This window comes from Apium graveolens, chromosome 10 (genome assembly GCF_009905375.1).
Source record: "Apium graveolens cultivar Ventura chromosome 10, ASM990537v1, whole genome shotgun sequence".
In the NCBI taxonomy this organism is placed as follows: domain Eukaryota; kingdom Viridiplantae; phylum Streptophyta; class Magnoliopsida; order Apiales; family Apiaceae; genus Apium; species Apium graveolens.
In genome coordinates this window covers 79,490,333-79,502,449 of record NC_133656.1, presented here as the reverse complement: position 1 = coordinate 79,502,449, position 12,117 = coordinate 79,490,333, and positions in this window count along the sequence as shown.

Sequence of the window (12,117 nt, the reverse complement as noted above, 5' to 3'; positions counted from 1 at the left end):
GTTCTTGGCAACCCGGTTGAGGTCCCCAACCCGACCCAGCTTCAATTATTATGACCCGTTTTTGATCCATTAATTCCCAAACCCCAAACTGAAAATCTGTTTCTGCATTTACTTTTTATAATTTATTTTAAAATCATTTTTCTAAATTCCAAAAATCATTTAATTTATATTTAAAAATCATTTACTTATTATTTTAATTCTAGAAATTATTTTCTTAATTATTTTAAATTCCTAAAATTATTTTCTTTAATTATTTTCAAAAATATAATTTGATTTAATTATTTATAATTTATTTTAGTTGATTATTTATGAATTTAATTAATTGATGAAAAATTAATTAATTAATTAATTTTATTTATAAATAGTTAAATAAATGTAAATTATTTATAATTAATTCAAATAATTCCTAAAAATTATTTTTAGACTTTTAAAAATTATATTTTAGTATTTAAAAATCAATTAATATTATTATTAATTGATTTATTTCCATTTATTTCTTGTTTTATTCATAATAATTAAACCGTTCGTCCGTTTAATATGAAACGAACGCGTACAGACTCAGAAAAATATCACGCTTCCAATAAAAATACTTTTGAGTCCTAATTTATTTTGTATTGCAATGTCATTTGATTTGTGTATCAGTTTAAGTCGGTATTTGATCGGTAAATGCTAATATTGACCTGATTTTCATTCTGAACGCACTAAGACATATCTTTTAATGATCTGACTTATGTGTTACATGAAATATGTGATTACGTGTTATATGAATACGATGATTACATGCTAGGTGATATGCATGCTATCTGTTTATAGATTTAAAATGCCATGCTTAGTTATAAACGATCGGGTAGATGTCAAGATGAATAGTTACGTCGATTGAGTTTGGTTCTATCAATTAAGATAATCCTTTTGTTTATAGAATCAAGTAGCAAGGAGTGTGGTCAAGTGTTAGACGGAGATAATAGCCGGCAGCTATAACCAGAGTTATAGTAATAGATTATCGAGCATACCAGGCAAGTACCCCTAACTTCACTTATTGTTCAAGTGACATTTATTTCGAATCATGTTATGCAAGTACTTATATCTTCATTTATCATTCAATTGATATTGACTCTGGACTTTATTCTTTCAATATCCATACTATTCTAAGTTCTGAATAGTTAAACATTTTATATTTTCTCTATAAATTATTCTATACAGTGAAGCTTTGAATTGAGATTAGCGAATAACTAATTATTCTGGTTATTTCGCCATTGTTTGTTGAGATAACTCCGGACCATGAGAAATGGGGAGTTATGTGGTTAAGGATGTCATTTGATTCGACTCCTTTGACGGAAAATTGTTTTTATGGGTTGGATGGTTGCGTAAGAGGCTGTGGCGGCGGTCCAGTATGAGCTATGTGTTATACAGGATATAACACATTGCTAGACCAATATGTGCCTTGGGTACCTTATGTTTAGTTGGATATGCTTCGACATACCGGTGTTGCTCCGCGGCTGATCACCGGCGGCAACACACCGTCGTTCGAGGATTCCAATCCCAAAACCAAATATATTGCAAATGTTGTTTGTTATCAAATATATATATATATATATATATATATCAGTTTTTGATACTGTTCAGGTATGATGGTTTGGTTTTGAGATATATTGTCATTATTGTTCTAAATCATAAGCTATTTACTGCTTGCTGAGCATTTCTTTCACTCATACTTATTTCATATCCTGATTTTTTCAGCTAGGCCAGGGCAAGCTTAAGTTCCAGGTCTGACCAGAGGTTGTGTGCTTGTAGATAGTTTGGTGTGTTTTCCAGGTAGACAGTTTGGGACGCTTAACTAGTCTAGAGGTTTGTAATAAAATTTGAATAAATTGTAAAACTAATTAGATTTATAGTTTGTAATAACTGTTAATTTATATTAAGGCCTGTTCCATAATATAACCTATGATCGATCCAGTTACATGCAGAGGTTCATATTTATTATATTATTCCGCTGTGATTATTTTATTTTGGTTTATTGGTGAGTGACCCCCAAATCTAGACCCCGGGTTTGGAGGGCGTCACAGGTTGGTATCAGAGCTACAGGTTATGGTCACTGAAGCAGGCTTAGGATTGTCATAGGCGAGTCATAGGAAGATCACATAAGATAGGCGCGTGTAGTTTAGCTCTTATAGGGTTAAATTTAGGTTATTGGGCTGGGTTATAGTTAAGTTGTTTAGGTTCCCTGTTTTGCGTTTAGCCTTAGGCCTTGTGTCATTGCCCTGCTATTTTGTTGGTTTAGTCGAGATTTCAAGCAAGGATTTAAAAGGTTTGGATAATTCTGAGTAAATTTTCTTTGTGTTATTATTCTCAGATAATAAGCAGGATTATGTGATAATCATGTCGCTTGTGTTAATACGGTAACAAGTTTATGATATTTTGAGAAGAGATAATGTTTGCGAATTTTGATATATTAAGGAATTGCTACATATTTGAGACAATGCTTGACATATTATTATATATGTTGCTTGTTTTCTTACCAGAATAATGGCACCAAAGAGAAGGAATAATTTAGGAGAGGATCGTACCGAGGGTCGGACAGATCCAGCTATTGTTCAGATGTTGGGACTGATGCAGCAGCAGATGTTGCATCTTACGCAGCAGCAACAACAACAGCAGCAGCAAGCAGCAAGCAGCAGCACCACCTGCAGTGACTTTTAAGCAGTTTCAAGCAGTGAAGCCACCTGAGTTCAAGGGAAGTGCTGATCCTGTGGAAGCCAATGCATGGCTCAAGGAAATGGAAAAGGCTTTTGAATTAGTCGGAGCAGGAGCTGAGCAGAAGACCAAGTTTGCAAGCTACTTTTTGAAGGGCGAGGCGAACTATTGGTGGGAATCCACGTGAGCATTGGAAGGAGGTGAGTTTATAACTTGGGAAAGGTTTACCGAGCTTTTTATGGAGAAGTATTTCCCGAGGTATATGAAGAACCAAATGGAGATCCAGTTCTTGAACCTGACCCAGGGTGATCTTACTATAGCTGAGTACGAGGCTAAGTTTACTGAGTTAGCGAGGTTCGTGCCAGATCAGGTTGATACAGATGAAAAGAAAGCAAGAAGGTTTGAACAGAGATTGAGATTTTGGATTCAGAATAGGGTGGCCATGTTTGAATTGACTTCATATATGGCAGTAGTGCAGAAAGCGATGGTGATTGAAAGTAAGAGTGATATGTATCAGAAAGAAAAGGATGGGAAGAAAAGGAAAATAGAAACCTCAGGAGGAGGCCAGCAACAAGGTAACTTCCAGGGCCGTTTCAATAAAAGGCCAGAGTTTTAGGATAATAAGAGTGTGGGATTTAAGAAACCACAACCAGGGAATGGGAACCGTTTCCAGAATTCAAATCAGCAGAGGCCCAATCGTCCACCAGTACCAGACTGTAAGTTTTGTGGTAGAAGGCATTTTGGGATTTGTAAGGCTAATGTGTTGTGTTACAAGTGCAATCAGAAGGGACACTATGCTAATGAGTGTCAAAGTCAGACTACAGCTCAGAAATCAGGGACAGTGTGCTTTAAATATGGAAAGATGGGGCATATTGCCAGGGATTGCCAGACAACTGAACCAGCTGCTAATGTGCCAAAGATTGAAGGACCACCAGCAAAGGACCAGCCCAAGGCCAGGACATTCAATATGACTATGAAGGATACTGTTCAGAATTCAGACGTGGTTGCAGGTACGCTTCCAGTCAACTCCGTAGATGCTAAAGTTTTATTTGATTCTGGAGCTACAAGGTCATTTATTTCTCAAAGTTTTGTTGATAAGCTGCATTGCGAAGTTAAATTGCCAGAACAAGCATTAATGATAGAGTTAGCTAATAAGGATCAAGTTTCTGTCGATCGAGTGTGCCCGAGATGTGATATTGAGATAAGAGGACATCATTTCTATGCCAACTTGATACCTTTTAAGTTGGGAGAATTTGATGTTATTTTAGGAATGGATTGGTTGTCAGAAAATAACACTCAGATTGATTGTAAGAATAGGAAAGTAAGACTCCAAACATTGGGTAGTAAGAAGAAGGTGATATTTCGGGGGAATAAGCAAGAGAAAAAGTTCTTAACGATAGCTCAAGTGAAGAAGTTATTGCGTCAGAATTGCGAGGCGTATTTGGCCCATGTGGTAGACACCAGCAAAGAAGTTCCAGCACTAGAAGCGATTCCAGTTGTCAATGAATTTCCAGTTGTCTTTCCAGATGATCTACCAGGATTACCTCCCAATAGAGAAATTGAGTTTGCAATTGATCTAGCACCCGGAACAAAACCGGTTTCTAAACCTCCGTACCGGATGGCACCAGTGGAGATGAAAGAATTGGCAATTCAGCTACAAGATCTTTTGGAGAAAGGAGTTATAAGACCCAGTGTATCCCCGTGGGGCGCACCAGTACTGTTTGTCAAGAAAAAGGACGGGAGTATGCGACTGTGTATTGACTATCGAGAACTGAATAAGCTAACCATTAAGAACAAGTATCCGTTACCAAGGATTGATGATTTGTTTGACCAATTGAGAGGCGCTGTATGGTTTTCTAAATTAGATTTAAGATCTGGATATCATCAACTGAAGATCAAGCCTGAAGACATTCCGAAAACCGCATTCAGAACATATATGGGCATTATGAGTTTCTAGTGATGGCATTTGGATTAACCAACGTACCAGCAGCTTTCATGGATCTGATGAATCGAGTATTTAAGAAGTATTTGGATAAATTCGTGATTGTGTTCATAGATGACATCTTGATCTATTCTAAAACAGAAGAAGAGCATGTAAAGCATTTGAGGATAGTTCTTGAGATACCGCGACAGGAGAAATTGTACGCAAAGTTTTCCAAGTGTGAATTTTGGTTAAAAGAAGTACGATTTCTTGGGCACATGATTAGCAATAAAGGAGTGGAAGTAGATCCAGCAAAGATTGAAGCCATAATCAACTGGGAGAGGCCAAAAACACCAACAGAAGTATAAAGTTTCATGGGATTAGCAGGTTACTACAGAAGATTCGTGCAAGATTTTGCAAAGATAGCTACGCCGTTGACAAAGCTCACCAGGAAGAACCCGAAATTTGAATGGGACGAGAAGTGCGATGAGAGTTTCCAAGAATTAAAGAATAGATTAGTATCTTCTCCAGTACTAGTCTTGCCAGATGAACAAGGAAATTTTGTGATCTATAGTGATGCGTCATATAAAGGATTGGGATGTGTTTTGATGTAGTATGACAAGGTGATAGCCTACGCTTCAAGACAGTTGAAACCACATGAAGAGAAGTATTCGACTCATGATCTTGAATTGGCAGCTATAGTGTTTGCATTGAAGATATGGAGGCATTATCTATACGGAGAAAAGTGCGAGATCTATACGGACTACAATAGTTTAAAGTATATCTTTACCCAGAAGGAATTGAATATGAGACAACGAAGATGGCTAGAACTAATCAAGGACTACGACTGTACTATCAACTATCATCCTGGCAAAGCAAATATGGTGGCTGACGCTCTGAGCCGAAAAGAAAGGTTAAACATGATAACTTCATCTGAGGAATTGATCAAGGAATTTGAGAAGATGGAAATAGAGGTCAGTATCCCAAGTATGTCTACAGAGGTATTGTGTGCAATGTCTTTTCAACCGGAACTATTAGAGAAAATAAGAAAATGTCAGGAAGAAGTAATGAGCCATGAACGAGACAGTTTGACAGGAGAGGAGATAGGGAGTCAAAAGGATGATAAAGGAATATTAAGATTTTTTTCCTGAATATGGATACCAAACGTAGCCGAGCTGAAAGATGAAATTCTTCGAGACGCTCACAACTCCAGATATTCAATTCATCCCGGGAGTACGCAGATGTACAGAGACTTAAGAGAAATTTTTTGGTGGCCAAGCATGAAGAAGCAAATTACAGGATGGGTAAGTAAGTGTTACACTTGCCAGCGAGTCAAAGCGGAACATCAAAGGCCCAGTGGACTGATACAACCATTGGAAATTCCAAAATGGAAGTGGGAACATATCGCAATGGATTTTGTAGTTGGATTACCGAGGAACAAGGCAAATCATGATGCTATTTGGGTTATTATCGACAGATTGACAAAGTCAGCGCATTTTATTCCTATTAACGAGAGATTCTCAATGGATAAATTGGTACGGTTATATCTTAAGGAAATTATGACTAGACATGGAGTTCCAGTATCCATAGTTTCAGACAGAGATCCTCGATTTAATTCATGATTTTGGAGAAGTTTTCAAGATTGTCTCGGAACAAAGCTGAACATTAGTACCGCGTATCATCCGCAGACAGACGGTCAAAGTGAAAAGACGATTCAGACTATCGAAGATATGCTAAGGGTATGTGCGCTAGATTTTGAAGGAAGTTGGGATGAACATTTACCATTGGTTGAATTCTCCTATAACAACAGTTATCATGCCAACATTGGAATGCCACCTTACGAAGCTTTGTACGAGAGAAAATGCAGATTTCCAATATATTGGGAAGAAGTTGGTGAGAGAAAGATTTTGGGTCCAAAATTGATCCAGCAGACAAAGAAGAAAATAGAACTCATTCGGAAAAGATTAACAGCAGCTCAAGATCGTCAACACAAATATGTTGATCCTACCAGAAAAGATATGGAATTTGAAATTGGAGAAGTGGTGTTATTAAAGGTTTCGCCTTGGAAAGGTTTATCGAGATTTGGAAAGAAATGAAAGCTAAGTCCACTTTATGTTGGCCCTTTTGAAATTTTGAAGCGTGTGGGAAAGGTTGCTTATGAATTAGCGTTACCACCTCACATGCAGCATATTCACAACGTGTTCCACGTGTCAATGTTAAAGCGTTATTTTCCTGATTCGAACCATGTGATAGAATACGAGCCAATCGAGATTCAGCCAGATTTATCTTTTGTAGAGCAACCAGTACAGATTTTAGATAGGAAAGAAATAGTGCTTAGGAATAAGTCTATATTTTTAGTGCGAGTTATGTGGAGGAATCCCAAGGTTGAAGAGTCGACATGGGAGTTGGAAAGCGAAATGCGATCCAAGTATCCTCACTTGTTTTCTTAGGCTGATTCTGAGGATAGAATCCTGTTAAGGGGGGAAGGATGTAATATCCGGGAAAAATTATGTGAATATTATGTGATTAAATAAATAAATGTTATGTGTTTTATAAAATTTAAAGTAATCATTGCCATGATATTAGATGTTACAGTTGTTATGTGTGTTTCTGTGCGGGCCAGAAACTTTTTTCGATTGATTAATATATGTGTAAACTGCAATTATATGACTTTATCTGTAATCGGGACGCGTATTTATTAGCGTCTTTATTAAGGTACTCGTTTTATTCCATTCTACGCGTGTTTCAATATATTTTATGTGTTATCGGTTTTTTCTGGTAATTTAGGGATCGTTCCTGTTTATCAAAAATCATCGGACCGGGACCCCATCGGGACGACAAACCCCACAAAATCCGTGTTTTTATTTTTATAGAATTATTCGTATTTCAAATACCCTTTATTTTCGTATTTTTGAATTATTCGCAATTTTTGGGGAATTTTGACATTAATTTTGTATTTTATCATTTTTAAAATTATTCTCCGTAATTATTATTTTGAGGCCCTAATTAATATAATTAGGGGATAAAAACACCCTTAATTTATTTTGGGTTATAATTTTTGTAAAATATAAATAGCAGGTCTGTTTTATTTTATTTTACTTTATTTTCAGAAATTATGAAAAAAATAATACAAAATTCAGAAAATAGAAATTGGGGATTTAGGGTACTAGGGTTTGTTCTTGAACAAATTCGATCGATTGATATAGCTAGAGACATCTGTTTGCTGTGATTTCAATTGAAAATTAAAGCCTGATTCTCGGCCGTTCTTTCGGTATAGGTATTATGATTTAAGGTGGTGTATTTTGTAAAATCAAAGTTTTAAGTTCTTCGTTTTAATTTCTTAATTTCTGGAATGTTGATTGATTGTTGGTTGCTTTTATTAATTGAATAAGCTTCCTGATATTGTTTAGAACAGATTCGTATATTTATTTGAATTGTTTGAGCTCAGAATCGATGTAGCCGAGTTCTTGGTTTTCGTAAAATTTTAAATCGAATTTGCTTATGATTCTTGAATTTAAGCTTGATTTTGATTAGATGAACGTATTCCTGGTTTTCGTAGCTTCAAATCCGTATATTAATCGTTGATTTTGGTACCGGGTGGAGTGAAATCATTTTTCCGATTGAGTTCATCGGAAAACACGAGTTTTGATCGGAGATTACAACTCCGGGGATGTTTGCAGATTCTGGGTTGATGATATGGTGCAGAGAATGATTTGAGATTGATTCCATATGAAAACCTAGTGAAACAGAGACGAGTGGGGGGTGTTGGAGTGACGCCGGGAATTCGCCGGACTCCGGCGAAGTCGCCGGTTTCTCGGGAAAACCCAGATTCCGGTCGACCTTCAACCAGAGTTCTTGGCAACCCGGTTGAGGTCCCCAACCCGACCCGGCTTCAATTATTATGACCCGTTTTTGATCCATTAATTCCCAAACCCCAAACTGAAAATCTGTTTCTGCATTTACTTTTTATAATTTATTTTAAAATCATTTTTCTAAATTCCAAAAATCATTTAATTTATATTTAAAAATCATTTACTTATTATTTTAATTCTAGAAATTATTTTCTTAATTATTTTAAATTCCTAAAATTATTTTAATTAATTATTTTCAAAAATAAAATTTGATTTAATTATTTATAATTTATTTTAGTTGATTATTTATGAATTTAATTAATTGATGAAAAATTAATTAATCAATTAATTTTATATATAAATAGTTAAATAAATGTAAATTATTTATAATTAATTTAAATAATTCCTAAAAATTATTTTTTGACTTTTAAAAATTATATTTTAGTATTTAAAAATCAATTAATATTATTATTAATTGATTTATTTCTATTTATTTCTTGTTTTATTCATAATAATTAAACCGTTCGTCCATTTAATACGAAACGAACGCGTACAGACTCAGGAAAATATTACGCTTCCAATAAAAATACTTTTGAGTCCTAATTTCTTTTGTATTGCATTGTCATTTGATTTGTGTATCAGTTTAAGTAGGTATTTGATCGGTAAATGTTAATATTGACCTGATATTTATTCTGAACGCACTAAGACATATCTTTTAATGATCTGACTTATATGTTACATGAAATATGTGATTACGTGTTATATAAATACCATGATTACATGCTAGGTGATATGCATGCTATCTATTTATAGATTTAAAATGCCATGCTTAATTATAAATGATCGGGTAGATGTCAAGATGTATAGTTACGTCGATTGAGTTTAGTTCTATCAATTAAGATAATCCTTTTGTTTATAGAATCAAGTAGCAAGGAGTGTGGTCAAGTGTTAGACGGAGATAGTAGCCGGCATCTATAACCAGAGTTATAGTAAGAGATTATCGAGCATACCAGGCAAGTACCCCTAACTTCACTTATTGTTCAAGTGACGTTTATTTCGAATCATGATATGCAAGTACTTATATCTTCATTTATCATTCAATTGATATTGACTCTGGACTTTATTCTTTCAATATCCATACTATTCTAAGTTCAGAATAGTTAAACGTTTTATATTTTCGCTATAAATTACTCTATACAGTAAATCTTTGAATTGAGATTAGCGAATAACTAATTGTTCTGGTTATTTCGCCATTGGTTGTTGAGATAACTCCGGACCATGAGAAATGGGGAGTTATGTGGTTAAGGATGTCATTTGATTCAACTCCTTTGACGGAAAATTGTTTTTATGGGTTGGATGGTTGCGTAAGAGGCCGTGGCGGCGGTCCAGTGTGAGCTATGTATTATACAGGATATAACACCTTGTTAGGCCGATATGTGCCTTGGGTACCTTTTGTTTAGTTGGATATGCTTCGGCAGACCGGTGTTGCTCCGCGGCTGATCACCGGCGGCAACACACCGTCGTTCGAGGATTCCAATCCCAAAACAAAATTTATTGCAAATGTTGTTTGTTATCAAATATATATATATATATATATCAGTTTTTGATACTGTTTGGGTATGATGGTTTGGTTTTGTTCATCAGATATATTGTCATTGTTATTCTAAATCATAAGCTATTTATTGCTTTCTGAGCATTTCTTTCGCTCATACTTGTTTCATATCCTGATTTTTTCAGCTAGGCCAGGGCAAGCTTAAGTTCCAGGTCTGACCAGAGGTTGTGTGCTTGTAGATAGTTTGGTGTGTTTTCCAGGTAGACAGTTTGGGACGCTTAACTAGTCTAGAGGTTTGTAATAAAATTTGAATAAATTGTAAAACTAATTAGACTTATGGTTTGTAATAACAGTTAATTTATATTAGTGACTGTTCCATACTATAACCTGTGATCGATCCAGTTGCATGCAAGGGGTCATATTTATTATATTATTCCGCTGTGAATATTTTATTTTGGTTTATTGGTGAGTGACCCCCAAATCTAGACCCCGGGTTTGGAGGGCGTCACATAAGCCAGATTATTGCTTTTGTTTATCCCTATTATCCCATTTATTTTTTTCTTCTTCTTTCTTGCATCTTCAATCTTTATTTTTTTGACAGAAGTCTTGGTGCTTTGATTGTCCATGAGATTTTCTTCAGTCTTGGAAAATTGGGTTGAATTTGCATTTTTCTTTTCATTATCCTCATCTGCAATTTCTTGCTTGATGATCAATTCTTCTTCACTGAAGTTTACTTCACAAGGCTTGAACACTGGTGACCCAACCTTTTTCAGCATTGCTGGAACATTTTTATTCTCTGTTGCTTTTCATTTATCCCTTATGTTTTTCTTTTTGCGGTTCAAGGCATCATAATCAAGACCAATAGCAATGTTTGCACATGGTTTGTTTTTCTCATGGTACTGACCAACTAATTCAGATACATTCTTGAAGGACTTCAACTTTACTTCATTTTTCTCCAGTTTTTCGCTTAGAACACCCTCAATCTCATTTGCACACTTGAGCTGGTTCTTCAGATAACCATTTTCTTGTTTTAGGGCTTTAAGCTCCACTATCAACAATTTAGTTCCTTGTTTTTCATTCTCAAGCTTCTCATTCAACTTTGTTAATATGCTAACTTCTTCATTAGCAGCAACCATGCTTGTGTGGATGTGAAATATTTTTGTGCTCATCTTCCCAACAGTTTCCTTATATTAATTCACATTTAAATCAATGGCGGTAAGAGTTGGTACCTGTGATTTAGATGAGGATGATTCTTCTTGCTCCAAGGCCATGAGCATAGTTTCCAAGTTCTTCATCTTCATCATTTTCAGAGTCATCCCAACTTTTACCTTCTGCAATATAAGCTTTGCTTTGCTGTTTCTTTGTAAGAGCTTCATATTTTACTTCAAGTTCAAGATAAGCTTTATCTTTTGTTGCCTTCTTGGGTTTCCTGCATTCTGTAACAAAGTGGCCTAGTTCATCACAATTGAAGCACCTTATTTCAGATCTGTCAACAGATCCAGGTTTGTAGCCATTCTTGCTATCAGAATTGTACTTCCCTTTTTCCTTCCAGCTGTTGTATTTATTGAATGACTGTCCTTTATTCTTGAAGTATCTTGGCTTTTTCACTATAATATTAGAGAATTTCTTAGCCAAATAGGCCATTGACTGGTCTAGCTCATCCAGTTCTTCAAGAGTGTAGAACTCATCTTTTTCCAATTCCAGAATGACTTGTTCTTGTGAATCATTTGTTCTTTTCTCACTTATTGAGGCAACTGGAGTTTGAGATCTTGGTTTATCATTGGATGTTTGACTTTCATTTAAAATAAAAGCACTTGAGCCATCCATAACATGTCCTTGACCAGATCTCAATGATTGTCTTTGAATCATCTCTAGTTCATATGTTTTGAGAATTCCATATAGAACTTCCAGTGTTATTCTGCTCAAGTCTCTCCCTTCCCTGATTGCTGAGATTTTCTGTTCTAAATGATCAGGAAGAGTAAGCAAGAACTTTAGATTCACTTCTTCAGCTTCATAGTATTTGTCATGAAGTTTCAAGTCATTTATCAGCTTATTGAATCTTTTAAACACATCAGTAATGCTTTCCTTTGGCTTAGCCATGA